This window comes from Phyllostomus hastatus, unplaced genomic scaffold (genome assembly GCF_019186645.2).
Source record: "Phyllostomus hastatus isolate PE091 unplaced genomic scaffold, TTU_PhHast_1.1 phas_scaffold_21, whole genome shotgun sequence".
Taxonomy (NCBI): domain Eukaryota; kingdom Metazoa; phylum Chordata; class Mammalia; order Chiroptera; family Phyllostomidae; genus Phyllostomus; species Phyllostomus hastatus.
Window position 1 is genome coordinate 10,918,261 of NW_025334017.1, and position 16,345 is coordinate 10,934,605.

Sequence of the window (16,345 nt, forward strand, 5' to 3'; positions counted from 1 at the left end):
TGCTTTGTCTAATCCTGCTGCAGCTTGACCCTTCACAGTGGGAACTTGGTGATTAATAATACCCTAAATTGCTTTTCCTTCTGCCAGCACAGCTGGTAAGGAGAAGTGATGTATATCATAAAGAAATTCCCAACCGAGTTTTAAGACCAGAAAGGAAATGGAGATGCAGTGCTGTTGGGCTCTGCCTCCTTCCTGCACCGTGGGAGGCCAAAGAGCCTCTCGCTTGTTAAGGAGAAAGCTCAGCCCTGGTGCACTGAGCAGTTTGAGTAACAGTGTGATTGCTGCTCCAGTTCCTGACTGACAGGGAAGCCTTCCTAGAGCCCCAGGCAGCACTGGTCTAGGGGTTCGAGTTAATGAATCAATGAACAGGGTTTGCTTCCTTGTGTCTTTTGCTGATAACTAGTTGATGCAAAAGCTCAGGGACTCAAAATGTCTCTTTTAAGTTGCAGAAAACCAAAGCCACTCTCAGTAGTGAACCAAACATAAGTGTTCAACAGGAGCTAAAATGATAGGGACTGTGTTCCAGCTCAGTGCCTATGCTGGAATCTAGTCAAATAGGGAAGCACTGGGCAGAGGAAAGAGTGAAAAAATGAGCTGTTACCGTAACTTTGATTTAGAAGTCGATTTTTATATCATTTGAGATAATTCAGTAACTTTCCAAAAAAGACAGATTGAATTTATTTAATTAGGTTCCACAGACTATCAAACCCCTTTCTGATAACTTTATTCTTTTGCTTTGAATACTGGCTCTTTAGGAGAACTGGTGTTGGTGGAGAGCAGAGAGAGGAATCAGGCAGACTCAAGCAACCAATTATGAAGAATTTTGGAAACGCAAAGACCTAGCGCTGGCTGGGTAGCTCAGTTGGTTAGAGTGTTGTCTGATACATTAAGGTTGTGGGTTTAATCCCTGGTCAGGGCACATGCAAGAATCAACCAATGAATGCGCGCTCTCTCTCTCTCTTTCTCTCTCTCTCTCTCTTCTTTCCTCTCTCTCTCCAAAATCAATAAAAAATAAAATAAAAAAGGCAAGGACCTAAAATATGACAGAACTCTTGCCAAGAGAACATCTGCAAGATGCACAGGGACACTGATTATAAAATGCATTGAAGGGGATCAAAAAATACCACTTTGGCATAGGATTATTTTGAACTGAAGGCAATTGAGATGAAGCAAATACAGGAGGTGCCCTCCTCCTATCTGACTAAAAGGAGAGCATAAATTTCCTTTTCATAAAGGAAATATCCACTTATAAGTGTACTCCCTCTTCTATATTAGGAAGAGAAGAATGACTCATCACTGCAAATGACACCAAGATAAGTCAGCATAAATAACCTGTGGATGAAAAAGGGACACATATTAAACCTGACAAGCTCAGGGGAGGCCTACCTGGCAGCCGCTACAAACAGAGAGCGAAAGTAACCACATCAGATGGTATGAACATAAAAATTCCTAAGTAAAAGCAAATAGTGGCCGGTAACCATGTCCTAGGCTTGTAGCTTCCTTGATAAAGGTCAATCTTTACTTTAAGTGAGCCTGTCTATTGTCTTTTTGCATCTAAGATAACACATCTTTCAAATGGCACACTAATCTCCTATTCTAGACACCTCAGGGCACAGCTGCCAACCAGAGCAGGAGACCAAAGAATGAGCTCATTGTTATCTTGCTCCCCTCATACCACCTCTATGTGCAGTAAATGTTAATTAACCACCAAAGTAAAAGAAATATGTGTATCTGTTTTCTTTTTATTTAGTTCCAGAGATTCCCCCACCTTTCTTTTGTTCCACCCCCTTATTCTACCACCAATGAATTTCATAAATAAGCAGCAAAACTGTCATTCTCTGGAGCATTTTCTCAATCCATTGAGATTTTGCTTCCCAGAAGTTGTTACCAATTGGCTCAAACAAATTCATAAAAATTCTCTACAGTTTGGATGTTTTCTTATGTCAACAAATCTTTATCTACTATTAGTTTCCCCCATACATTTCCTAGTCACCTTCCTATAAACCTTCTTTCCTGTATCTAGAAAAGCTTCTCAACAATTTATCACCCCTTGTTAAAATGATATGTGAACCCCCAGGCTCATATATCACTAACCACCTCTTTGGTTTTTCATTTCTTTCTACAAAACCCCTATGTACATAAAAATATTAATATAAATAAAGTTTCTATCCCTTTTCTCCTGTTAACATGTCTTTGTCAGTTTAATTCATAGGCCCCTGGTCACTGAATATAAGAGGGTAGAGCAAAAGATTTTTCCCTCCTCTACAGTTTCCATGGTGTAATAAATATCACTTGTCTTTTTTGCCTTTTACATTCTCTTTGACATAGATTTTACTTAAGATTTTATAGGAAAAACTGACAAAGGAGGTTACATTATATACCCTATGGGATTCAGCTTAAATATGCTCAATTTGATATTGTAGTTCTCCCAAAATCCCTCTTTTCAGTCAACTAACTCTAGGACATCTTTCTCTGACCCTGAGGCCTTCCTCCATAGTTACAAAAAACCATTCAGTAGAACCCCAGCTTCTATCACCAGGTTTGCATACCTCAACTCATCTTAGATTCTGATGAACAACAGAGTCCCCTTCCTTAGAAAGTTCTTGCTCACCATTTTTATTACTTGTACAAGTCTTTCAGGTTAAAATAAGAACAGCCACATTTCTTCTGCAAGTTGTTGGTAAGAAGAGGTGAGTAGCAGACTGCAGAGATCAGAAGGAGGCAAAGTCCTCCCCCAAAGATGGGCTTAATAACCTAAATCTTGTACTTATTTCTGAGTTGTCTCAGAATTTTTAGTTTTAAACTTTCCAAAAACTCATCTTGTTAGGAAAACTAGGGGAAAACTATACTATTTCTATGACAATAGAGAAATGTCCAAATCTATATGTTGACTTCAATAAGATCATCCTTCTATAATGGTCCAAAATCTCATTTTACTAATTAAATAAAAACTTAAATGTATAAAAGTAACTTATTCATGATGTTTAATTTTTATAGGCTACTGTCTCCTTGCCCCAAAATCAATCCTGAAACTAAAAAATAAAGGGGGAAACACAGATTTATAGAAAAGTGACTACTAGTCTTTTTTTCATGGTTAGAATATTAACAGAAATTGAATGTGATAGGTCAAAAAGCAATCATTTCAAAGACTCAGTATCTTAGAGACTCAGCTTTCTAACCATAGCCCAATAAAATTTTAAATCAATAACAAAAAGATAATCATTTCAAAAAATTCCATAAGCTTAGAATACTTAACTATAATTTAAAAATGGTTGAGATGGTAAATTTTGTGTTATGTACATTTTCCCACAATTAAATAAAAATTAAACATCCTTCTCTCTACCCCTCCAACAAGTAATATGTGACAGAGATGGAATTGCAAGTTATTGGAGGGAAAAGATGGACTTTACATGAATAGTGCTAGAACTTATTATAATAAAATAATAAAATTGGATCCCTATCTTACACTAAACAAAAACAATCATTTTAAGATAAATTGATGTGTAAAGGACAAAACTAAAAGCATTTTCAAAACATATATAGGATAATATGCCTATGACCTTTGAGTAGAGAAGATTTATTGTTGAAATAGATGGTAGTGATGGTTGCCCAAAAACGTAAATGTACTAAATGCTACTGAACTGTACTAAAATTGGTTAAGATGGAAAACTTTATGTTATGTGAATATTTACCACACTTTTAAAAATTTAAAGAATCTGAATAAGTTCAACATGTTTGATTATTTAAAATTCTTAGTAACACAAGTGATGTGGACTCCGGCTAGTGGGGTGAGTGTGTTATGGCAGCAATGAACAAATTCACACGGACTACAGAAGTCCTGTGGAGAAAAAGGGACAGCATGGCCACTCTCTGAGTGAGAGAGGGCCCCAACCCCTGCCCAGACAAGCTTTTATTGCTTTTCTGGGTACATTACATCTAGGATGGTCCTCATTTACTATGCACAGGTTCGCTATAGGTGATTACCTTTTACAGATAACAAAGGAAAGAATGTTGCTAATTACTTCAAAGAGAAGGATGTTACAGCTGCAAGGAAAAAGTGGTTGAACTGGTTACACTCCATACTTGGGAGGTTTAGCACAGATTTTAGGAAGTTACTTTAAAGATATGCAGTAGACATTTGCTGCCTCAATTCAGGGTGAGGGAGTTTTAGCAAAAAGCAGGGCCTCAAAGCAGCCTAGGTACAATGCAGGCCTGATTCCCCACAAGAAAACCAATCCAAGGGCTCGGTTCTTGTGTGCTGGCTCACTCCCTGCCGGTTTTCCTAATCAGGGGCTAGGCTACATTTGCCACTGCCATGCAGATAGGTTCCCTATACACTAGAAATCAAATATAACTTTCTTTTTTAAGTTTATTGATTTTTGAGAGAGAAGGAAAGGGAGGAGAGAGAGAGAGAGAAACATTGATTTTTTGTTCCACTTATTTATGCATTCATTGGTTGCTTCTCATATGTGCCCTGACTGAAGACCAATCTGTATCCTTTGCATATTGGGACAGCGATCTTACCAACTGAGTTTCCTGTCCAGGGCTAGAACTTTCTTAACTTGGTAAAGACTAAACCAAAACTGAAACAAAATACTACATATTCCTGTAAAGATAAGAAATAAAAGCAGAGTAAATTTAACTTGGCCTTTAGAGGTTGTGGTTAACTCTATTTTTTTTTAATCATTGTTCAAATACAGTTTTCTCCTTTTTACTCCCAATCCAGTCCCCCCTCCCACCCTCCCCACTTCCCTCCCATTACCACCCTCCCCTTAGTCTATGACCATGTGTCCTTTAAGTTTGTTCCTGTGAACCCTTCCCACTGTCCCCTTAAATTCCCTCTTCTCTCCCCTCCGGTCACCATCAGCCTGTCCTCTATTTCAGTGTCTTTGGTTATATTTTGCTTGTTTCTTTGTTTTGTTGTTTAGGTTCCTGTTAAAGGTGAGATCATATGGTATTTGTCTTTCACTGCCTGGCTTGTTTCGCTTACCATAATGTTTTCCAGCTCCATCCACGCTGTTGCAAAGGGTAGGAGCTCCTTCTTTCTTTCTGCTACATAGAATTCCATTGTGTAAATGTACCATAGTTTTTTGATCCATTCATTTACTGATGGGCATCTTGGTTGCTTCCAGCACCTAGCTATTGTAAATTGTGCTGCTATGAACATTGGGATGCATAGGTTCTTTTGAATTGGTGTTTTAGTATTCTTAGGATAGAGTCCCAGCAGGGGAACTGCAGGGTCAAAAGGCAGATCCATTTTTAGTTTTCTGAGGAAGTTCCATACTGCTTTCCATAGTGGTTCTACCAGTCTGCAGTCCCACCAGCAGTGCACTAGGGACCCCTTTTCTCCACAACCTCTCCAAAATTTGTTGTTTGTTGCTTTGTTTATGATGGCCATTCTGTCTGGTGTGAAGTGGTATCTCATTGTGGTTTTAATTTGCATCTCTCTGATAGTTAGCGATATTGAACATCGTTTCATGTGTCTTTGGATTTTCTGTATGTCCTCCTTGGAGAAGTGTCTGTTCAAGTCCTTTGCCCACTTTTTTAATTGGATTCCTTGTCTTCTTAGAGTGCAGTTGAGTAAGTTCTCTATATATTTTGGAGATTAAACCCTTGTCTGAGGTGTCATTGGCAAATATGTTTTCCCATACAGTTGGTTCTCTTTTAATTTTGATACTGTTTTCTTTAGCTGTGCAGAAGCTTTTAATTTTGATGAGGTCCCATTTGTTTATTCTTTCCTTTATGTACCTTGCTCTAGGGGACACGTCAGTAAAAAAGTTTCTCCGTGAAATATCTGAGATTTTCCTACCTATGTTCTCCTCTAGGACTTTAATGGTGTCATGTTTTATATTTAAGTCTTTTATCCACCTTGAATTTATTTTTGTATATGGTGTAAGTTGGTGCTCAAGTTTCATTTTTTTGCACGTGGCTGTCCAGTTCTCCCAACGCCATTTGTTGAAGAGGCTATTTTTATTCCATTTTATGTTGCTGCCTCCTTTGTCAAATATTAATTGACCATAGAGACTTGGGCTTATTTCTGGGCTCTCTGTTCTGTTCCATTGGTCCATGTGCCTGTTTTTATGCCAGTACCAGGCTGTTTTGATTACAGTAGCCTTGTAGTATAGTTTAGTGCCAGGTATTGTGATCCCTCCTACTTTACTCTTCTTTCTCAAAATTGCAGCAGCTATTCGGGGTCGTTTATGATTCCATACAAATTTTTGAAGTGTTTGCTCTATGTCTGTGAAATATGCCATTGGTACTTTAATAGGAATTGCACTGAATGTTTAAATTGCTTTGGGTAGTATGGACATTTTGATGATATTAATTCTTCCAACCCATGAACACGGTATATGTTTCCATTTGTTTGTGTCTTCCTTGATTTCTTCTTTCAGTGTTATGTAGTTTTCTGAATACAGGTCTTTTACCTCTTTGGTTAGGTTTATTCCTAGATATTTTATTTTTCTTTTTGCTATATCGAATGGGATTTTTTCCTTGATCTCTGCTTCTGCTGTTTCATTGTTGGTGTACAGAAATGCCTTTGATTTCTGGATATTGACTTTGTATCCCACTGTTTTGCCAAATTCATTTATTAGGTCAAGCAGTTTTTTGGTAGAGTCTATAGGATTTTCTATGTATACTATCATGTCATCTGCAAACAGTGACAGTTTTGTTTCCTCCTTTCCGATTTTAATGCCTTTTATTTCTTTTTTTTTGTCTGATTGCTGTGGCTAAAACTTCCAGTACTATATTGAATAGAAGTGGTGAAAGTGGACAGCCTTGTCTTGTTCCTGATCTTAATGGAAAAGGTTTTAATTTTTTGCCCATTGAGAATGATGTTGGTTGAAGGTCTCTCATATATGGCCTTTATTATGTTGAGGAATGCTCCCTCTATTCCCACTTTGCCAAGTGTTTTTATCATGAATGGGTGCTGTACCTTATCAAATGCTTTTTCTGCATCAATTGATATGATCATGTGATTTTTATCTTTGCTTTTGTTTATGTGATGTATTACATTTACTGATTTGCTAATATTGTACCATCCTTGCATCCCTGGAATGAATCCCATTTGGTCATGGTGTATGATCTTTTTAATGTATTGTTGGATGTGGTTTGCCAATATTTTGTTGAGGATTTTAGCGTCAATGTTCATCAGTGATATTGGCCTGGAGTTTTCTTTCTTTGTTGTGTCTTTATCTGGTTTTGGAATTAAGATGATGTTGGCCTCATAAAAAGAGTTTGGGAGTCTTCCATCTTTTCGGATTTTTTGGAATAGTCTGTGAAGGATAGGGGTTAGCTCTTCCTTAAATGAATTCTCCTGTGAGATGAATTCTTAGCTCTTCCTTTGTAGAATTCTCCTGTGAAACCATCTGGTCCAGGGCTTTTGTGTGTTTGGTGTTTTTTTGATTGCTGCTTCAATTTCTTTTGCTGTTATTGGTTTGTTCAGGCTTTCTGCTTCTTTTTCATTGAGTTTTGGAAGATTATTTTTTTCTAGAAATGTGTCAATTTCACCTAGGTTTTCAAATTTCTTGACATACAGTTCTTCACAGCAATTTCTTACAACCCTTTGTATTTCTGTGGTATCAGTTTTAATCTCTCCTCTTTCATTTCTGATTGTGTTTATTTGGGTCTTCTCTCTTTTTTTCTTGATGAGTCTGCTTGAAGGCTTGTTGATTTTGTTTATCTTTTCAAGGAACCAGCTCCTGGATTCGTTGATCATTAGAATTATGCTTTTAGTCTCTATGTCTTTTAATTCTGCTCTAATCTTGGTTATTTCTTTCCTTCTACTTGCTCTGGGCTGTCTTTGTTGTTGTTCCTTTAGTTCTTGTAGATGTAGGGTTAGATTGTTTGTTTAAAATACTTCTATCTTTTTTAGGTATGCCTGTATCGCTATGAACTTCCCTCTCGGGACTGCCTTCACTGTGTCCCATAAGTTTTGGGTTGTTGTGAGTTCATTTTCATTTGTTTCCAGAAACTTTTTGATTTCTTCCCTAATTTCATTATTGACCCATTCATTATTTAATAGCATGCTATTCAATCTCCATGATTTTGAGTGTTTTGGATTTTTTCCTTTGGGGTTGGTTTCTAGTTTCAGTCCCTTGTGGTCTGAGAAAATGCTTGGTATGATTTCAATTTTCTTGAATTTGTTGAGGCTTGTTTTGTGTTCTATCATGTGGTCTATCTTTGAAAATGTTCCGTGTACACTTGAAAAGAATGTGTATTTAGCTTCTTTGGGATGGAGGGCTCTGTATATATCAGTTAAGTCCATTTCATGTAGGGTATTATTCAATGCCACAATATCTTTGTTGATATTTTGTTTGGAAGATCTGTCCATTTTTGACAGTGGGGTGTTAAAATCCCCCACTATAATTGTGTTGCTGTCAATATCTTTCTTGAAGTCCTCTAAGATTTTCTTTATGTATTTGGGTGCTCCTATGTTGGGTGCATATATATTTACAATATTTATGTCTTCTTGGTGGATTCTTCCCTTGAGTATTATGAAGTGACCTTCTGGGTCTCTCTTTATGGCCCTTTTTTGGAAGTCTATTTTGTCTGATATGAGTATTGCTACCCCGGCTTTTTTTTTCCTGTCCATTTGCTTGGAAGATTTGTTTCTAGCCCTTCACTTTCAGCCTGTGTAGGTCTTTTATCCTGAGGTGGGTCTCTTGTAAACAGCAGATATGTGGGTCATTTTTTCTTATCCAATCAGCTATTCTATGTCTTTTGATTGGAGCATTTAATCCATTTACGTTTAAGGTTATTATTGATAGGTACTTATTCATTGTCTTTTATGTACGCGTGTTCCTCTCTCTCTCTCTCTCTCTCTTTCTTCTCTCTTTAAAGCAGTCCTTTTAGAATCTCTTGCAGAGCTGGTTTGGTCGAGGTGTATTCTTTTAGACTTCTTTTTTCTGGGAAGCTTCTTATTTGGCCTTCTATCTTGATCGAGAGCCTTGCTGGATATAGTAGCCTTGGTTGCAGACCTCTGGTTCTCATTACCTGGAGTATTTCTTGCCTTTCTCTTCTGGCTTGGAGTGTTTCCATTGAGAAGTCAGCTGTTAGCCTTATTGGGGCTCCCTTGTATGTTACTTCCTTTTTCTCCCTTGCTGCCTTTAAGATTCTCTCTTTGTCTTGAAATTTTGTCATTTTAATTATGATGTGCCTTGCGGTGGGTCTCTTTGGGTTCCTCTTGATTGGGACTCTCTGTGTTTCCTGGATTTGTGTGACTTTTTCTCTCGTCAAATTAGGGACGTTCTCCTTCATTACTTGTTCAACTAGGTTTTCGATCCCTTGCTCTTCTTCTTCACCTTCTGGTATCCCTATTATACGGATATTATTACGTTTCATATTGTCTTGCATTTCTCTTAATCCCTCCTCATTCTTTCTGAGCCTCTTTTCCTTTTCTTGCTCTTTCTGGATGCTGTTTTCTACTTTGTCCTCCAGCTCGCTAATCCGATCTTCTGCTTCATCAATCCTGCTTTTCATTCCTTCTACTGTGTTCTTCAGTTCAGAAATTGTATTCTGAATTGCATTCATTTCCTCTTGACCTTTGTTGAGAGTTTCTATTTCCTTTTTCATGTTTATATAGTTTGCAGTGAGATTGATGTAGTTTCCCTCTAATTTCTGAAAGCTCATTGTGAGTTCATTGAACTTCCTGGTAATCATTGTTTTGAACTCACTATCTGACAGTTGAGTTGCCTCTATTTCATTTAGCATTTTTCCTGAGGCTTCCTCGTTTCCCTTCAGTTGGGGGTTGTTTCTTTGTTTTCTCATTGTTCGTGGGTTTCTTCTTTTTTCTTCTTGTTTGTTAATTTGAACTGTTCTGATTCCCTGTAATTATGGTGTGAACTTCTGTGGTAGAATATTTGTGTGTTTCAGTGGTGCAATCTCCTTCGTGTATCCTGGTGTTCACAGCTTCCTCCTACTCTTTTTTGGGATCAGTTGGAGGAGTAAGGCAAAATGGTTTAAAACAGCAAGACAGTATTCTATGATATTTACTTTAGCAGCCAGTAGAGAAGAGATGGGTTATCCTTTGGCTCCTTATAGTGTTAATCATGATCCTCCACCCCACTATCCACATTTTAGAAAGGATGGAAAGAAGGTAAGACTCTTATTGGGGCCGAGAGGATTGTTAGTTAGATCTAGAAAGCTGTGAGGCTGTGGGAGGTCAGCTTCTAAGGTAGGGTTGGACTAAAGATTAGTATATAGGAGTAGTGAGTAAAAGAATAGAGACAACCCCCACAATAGTATAGTTCAGAAAATTGCAAAGTGGGCTGAGATCAGGTAGGGGGTATTGAGAAGCATTTACAATTGTATAGACTAGGTCTTACTAGCAGTAATAGTAAAGTGACAGTCTTGTGGCAGAATAGATGAGGTCTAGATAACAAGAATAAAGAGTATAGAACCTTGAGAGGTGTATTAATGGAACACAGATGAAGGATAGTAACTTATCAACACCTTGTGACTGAGATACCAGGGGGAACCTATCAAATGACAGTATAACCAGCCAAGCAAAGAAGATTATACAGAAAGAAAAAGAATACCAAAATATTATTAAAATAAAAAATGTCAGAAAAGTGAGAAAAAGATAATACAAATTTACAGTAACTTGCAAGATTAAAAAAAAAGAAAGAAAAGCAGAAGATGTAGTGCAGAAGAGATAAATTTGGAGTGGAAAGAATAATATTAGGTTGAAAGGAAGAGAAACATAAGGGATTGCGAGATAAAAATAATAAGAATTGAAAAAAAAAGTCACATAAAACACAAGATAAAATCAATAAACCAACAACAGCCAGAGAAACCAAACAAAACCAAACAAAATAAAAAAAAAACAACAACCAAACAAACAAAAAAAAAACCTCTTGTTGGTTTCTAACTGGCCAGACCAGTTTTTCTGATCTTGCTAGCTTCAGCTGGCTGAGGGGCCTTTGAAATGCTTCTCTCTCACACAACCAGATCTCAGCAAGTCTGTCAGGTACCCTGGGTGCACCGGCACACACTGGCGCGCGAGAGTCAGTCTTCCCCACGATGATGTGCGAGCCCAGCCCTTTCCAGCTCCGTGTTCCCGCTGAACCGCACTCTGACTGGATGTTGGCGCCTTTCCCAGCTCCCCCAGTTGGGCTGGCTGGAAATCTCTGAGCCACCACTGCAGGAATGCACCCAGCACCACGTCCCTCCCAGGATCGCAGCGCGAGATTCCAGGATTGCAGCGCGTGATTCCGGCCTCCCTATGGGGCGCGAGCTGAGCGCGGCCGGCTCGTGCTCTCCATCCATCTGCACTTCCACCGGGCTAGAGATGCCCCTGGTCCTGTCGGCTAGAGGCTCTCACTTCTCCTCGGTCTCTGGGCGGGTGTTCATAGTTGTGGGCGATTTTTTCCCAGTCTAACTGGCCAATCTGTTCCTTCTAGCAACCCGTTCTCCCCTGGAGTTGCTCACCCCCGTATTCGGGGGAGGGAGGGAGCAGCGGCTTCCCTCTCCTGGGAGCCCTGGGGCAGAGCCCGGAGCACCAGGTGGGCCTGGGGTCTGCGCACCCCCAGACTCCGTGCTGATCCCTGGGCCCCTTTTGTCCTGTATCAGACTCCTTACCATCTGGTTTTCCAGTGAGTGCAATAATTTCTGATGTCCTGCTTTCAAAAGTGATTCGGCAACCCAGCCCACTTGCTCTGCCTCTCCACCGATCCGCGAGTTTCCCCCCTCTTCACAGAAGCCGAGAAAAACGCTGCCTAGAGTAAAGCCGCCATCTTCCCTCTCACAATAAAGTGATTCTAGAGGTTGTGGTTAACTCTAAAAGGAAAGATAAAAAAAGAGGTATGAGGATAACAAAGGAAGAAAAAAAATTTTATTTGCGCATGATATATCATTCATCTAGAAAATGCAAGTGTATCAACAGTCAGTAAATGTATTAGAAATAAATGAAGAATACTACAAAAATAAAATTATCAATAAAAACTAATAGTATTTCTCACATCAGCAAGAACCAACTAGAAAATACAATAAAAGATAAGAAACCATTTAGCAGAGCAATAAAACTCTAAAGTATCTAGTACTTTACTACAAGGATATATAAAAAACCTATGGAGAAAACTTTAAATTTCTAATAGAAAAAAAATAGAAGATCTACTACATCAATGGAAAGTCACTACACAATACTTGAATATGACAACTTAAAATTATGAAGATATAATTGATAGCCAAGGAAACATACAAATTTAATGCAATTCTAATGAAAATTCTGGTTGGATTTTTGTTGTTGTTGTTGAGGAACTTTTTAAATTTACTCCAAGTTTATATGAAAATTTTGAAGGCCAAAAATAGATAAGTCAACCTAAACACAGAAGGATAAATAGGAGAGCTTACCATATAGTAAGACTTTTTACAAAGCCATATCAGTAAAATATGTTGGTTCTGGCACAAGAAAAACATAAAGTCAATGGAACAAAATATGAAACTCAGAGTCAGGAACCTAACATACAATAAAGCCAGCACCACAAATCACTGAGAAAGGACAGATTTTATAGCCCCCTATTTAAGAAAATAGCTAATTATGTGAAGAAAAATAAAAGTAGATTCCTACCTAACTCCTTAGTCAAAGAGAGACTCCTCCAAATGAATCATGAATCAAAATACGAGATATAAAATATTAAGTTAATATTATAAAACATAAGAAAACACCATTGTGATCTAACAAAATAAATTATAGCTTTTATTATTTTACTATTCAAAGTAATTATTATTTTTCTTTTTTTTAAGATTTTATTTATTTATTTGTAGAGACAGGGGAAGGGAGGGAGAGAACATCAACGTGTGGTTGCCTCTTGCACGCCCCCTACTGGGGACCTGGCCTGAATCCAAGGTAAGTGCCCTGAGCCATACCAGCCAGAGCTCAAATCATTATTTTTCAACAGGAGATAACATAGATAACATTGACAAATTACAAATAAGTTATTTTCAATTTCTTAAATTAACAGTAATTAATATACAGGGTGGGGCAAAAGTAGGTTTACAGTTGTGAGTACACAAAACAGTTTATTCTTGTATTATTTTTTATTAATTATTCTATTATTTTCCATATGAACACAACTATAAACCTATTTTTTCCTCACCCTGTATAGAACAGACAATAACTCCTACAAATAAATGAGAAAGAAAACACAGCCAATAGGAAAAATGCACAGAGGGTATGAATTGGCACTTTACAAAAGAAAAAACTGAAAAAGTTAATGGGTTTATAAGAGATAGCCAGTTCATTGGAAATCAGAAAAATTAAAAATAAAACAATGAGTTCTTAACTTACTCTTGTAGGTTGGTAGCAGGTTGAAAACTGAATAATGCAACAGTTCGTAGCAATATGTACTCCTAGTAGGAGTACAGAGACTACTGCCATTCTGGAGAGCAATCTGGAATTACTGGGTCAAATTAAATATATATATATATCCTAGAATCCAGAAATTCCCAGAGAATAATGAAAGCACTTGGAACATTTATAACACAAAGGAATAATATTTACAGACACAAATATTTACCCAACAAAGGACTAATAGCCAGAATATCTTAAAGCTACTTATAAATTAATAACAAAAGACAAAGGAATTATTTTTTAAAGGCAAGAAACTTGAATAAACACAAAGAAACACAGTGTATACAAATGGTTAATAAGTCATGAAAAAAATGTTCTCATCTTTTTAGGTATTAGGGAAATGCAAATTAAACCACAATGAGTTACCATTTCATATCCACTAGAATGGCTAAAATTAAAGTGTCAAATATTAACAGTGGCAAATATTGACAAGTATATGGAACAATTGATATACTCCATATTGCTGGTAGAATTGTAAAGTGATGCAAACATTTTGGAAAATAGTTGTATCAAGTTTTCCCTGGCTGGTGTGGCTCAGTTGCTTAGAGTGTTGTTCCATAAACTGAAGTGTCATGGGTTTGATTCCCTGTCAAGGCACATGCCAAGACTGAAGGTTCAATCCCCAGTCAGGGTGTATGCCAGAGGCAACCAATCAATGTTCCTCTTTCATATCTATGTTTCTCTATCTCTCTTCCCTGACTTTCCCCTCTTTCTAAAATCAATAAGCATGTCATCAGCTGAGGATGAAAAAAGAAGTTAAACATACACCTACCATTTGACTTAGCAATTCCACTCCTAGATATTTACTCAAAAAAAAAACCCCAAAAACAGAAGTGTATCTCCTCAAAAAGATGAGTACGAAAATGTTTATAGCAATGTTATTCATAATAGGCAATAAACTGCAAACAATACAAATGCCCATCAACAGATGAGTGGATACTACTCAAGAGATAGAATTCTAGTTAGCAATTTAAAAGTATGAACTACTGATATACATAGTAATTGAATGAACTCAAAAATATGTTGAGCAAAAGGAACCAAACACACAGAAATACATAATGAATGATTGCATGTATACAAAGTTCAAACACAGACAAAATAATCTACAGTAGAAATCATAACACTGTGCATGGAGGTTGGGTATTAATTTGCGGGGTGTATGAAAGAATCTTCTGGCATGACAAAAATGTTCTTTATTTTGGTTGGGATGGCAGTTATTATATATAAGTATCTGCATTTGTCAAAACTCATTGATTTATGTATCTAAGGTGCATCCATTTCACTATTTGTAAAAATCACAATAAAAATATGAGGATGATACCACCAACAGAAAGAATAGATGGGGTCAAGTAAAAGCCATGAAAAGTTCACTTTGGAGGGGAAAATGCAATGATGAAGAGAATTAAAGTAAACACAAAAATCACATATCTCACTGACTGAGCAATGTTCCTCAAGACTGACTAAAACTAAACTTTTCTATTTCATTTAGCTCCAGAAAATATTTTCCAAATCTTATACAATGAATCTTGACTACAATTAATTTACTGAAATAAACATGTCTTCAGCGACTTCATTTCTTGTTTTGTGTATGGGACTGCTAAAATTTCCTTAAATATCCTGAACTAAAATGAAACCCCAACACAGATTTTTGTTATTCTGTTTTTTATGAAGAACTAACATGGTATTAAATAAATTTTTAATTAAAATTCACCCAGCAGTTTTGTTACAACCTTCCACACATCCTACTATAGCTGTATCATTGTCTTAGGAAAGCTATCCATGTCCTTTTCATTTATTCTGAGATCATCCTTAATTCAGTTAATTGCAGGAAATTCCCTAGTTTCTTACTAACCTGCCCTAATAGGATTCAAAAATAAATAACATAAATTTCCTATATTTTATAAAATTAGAAGCAATTTTTTACAGATTTTATTTATTTATCTTTAGAGAAGGAGAAAGAGAGAGAAATATAAATGTGTGGCTGCCTCTCTTGCGTCCCCTACCTGGGGACCTGGCCCACAACCCAGTCATGTACCCTGACTGGGAATCCAATCAGGGACCCTTTGGTTTGCAGGCTGGCACTCAATCCACCGAGCCACACCAACCAGGTGGAGGCAATTTTTTTAATTTAAAAAATGCATATAAAATGTATCCCATTTCAAAACTCTCAAAGTTCAAGATTGTCTTCAAAGCACTATTGTGTTGGGTAGGAAAAAAAAACTTTGCTTTCCAGTTAGGGTAAATGGAATGTGAGATAGAGGACAAAGGCAGTATCCTTTTAGTTCAGCTTTGTTACTCCTCCCTGGCTTCATGCCTGTTACAATAGTACATGCCTATTAAGTTTTAAATGAACAAAAGAATGGGGGCAGTTGCTTTCAACCAAATGAAGTGCCATGAGATGTTGGAGTACTATCATCTGTTATGTGTTCAAGGTAATTAGTCCTGATAATAAAGAAACCTTTTTTTCTGAAAACTACATTGTTTTAAAACTATTTATGTTGACATCTTTTTGGATTTACAGAAGACTTACAAAGAAGTATAGGGAGTTCCTGTATGCCCTTCACCCAGTTTTCCCTAACGCTAACATCTTGCATAATCATGGTACATTTACACACTAAGAAATTAACATTGGTACAATACTATTAACTAAGATACAGGATTATTTGGATTTCACTGGTTTTTCCATTAATGTCCTTTTTCTCTTCTAGATTCCAATCCAGTATACTATGTCACATTTAGCTTTCATATCTTCTTGAACTTCTCCAACTTATGACATTTACTCAGTCTTTCCTCATTTCTTTTTCATGATCTTGACACTTTTGAAGAATACAGATCAGGTATTTTGTAGACCTTCCCCAATTTGGGTTTGTCTGATGTTCTTTCAGGATTAGACTGAGGTTATATATTGAGAGGAAGAGTACCACAGAAATGATACGTCTTTTTCATCACATAATATCAGGGGTACATGATTTCAGTATGACTTATTACTAGTGA

General features: G+C 37.1%; 1 protein-coding gene across 2 annotated transcripts in view; it reads right to left on the bottom strand.

Moving 5' to 3' along the window:
- CRH (corticotropin releasing hormone) overlaps positions 1-16,345 on the bottom strand; it is a 182,054-nt gene that overhangs the window by 111,067 nt on the left and 54,642 nt on the right. The window contains exon 2 of one of the 2 annotated variants that reach the window (XM_045861073.1): positions 11,581-11,778. The exons of the other annotated variant lie outside the window; for it this stretch is intronic. The gene's annotated coding sequence lies outside the window, so the exon portion shown is untranslated. The remainder of the gene's footprint in view (positions 1-11,580; positions 11,779-16,345) is intronic. 2 annotated transcript variants of the gene reach the window in all.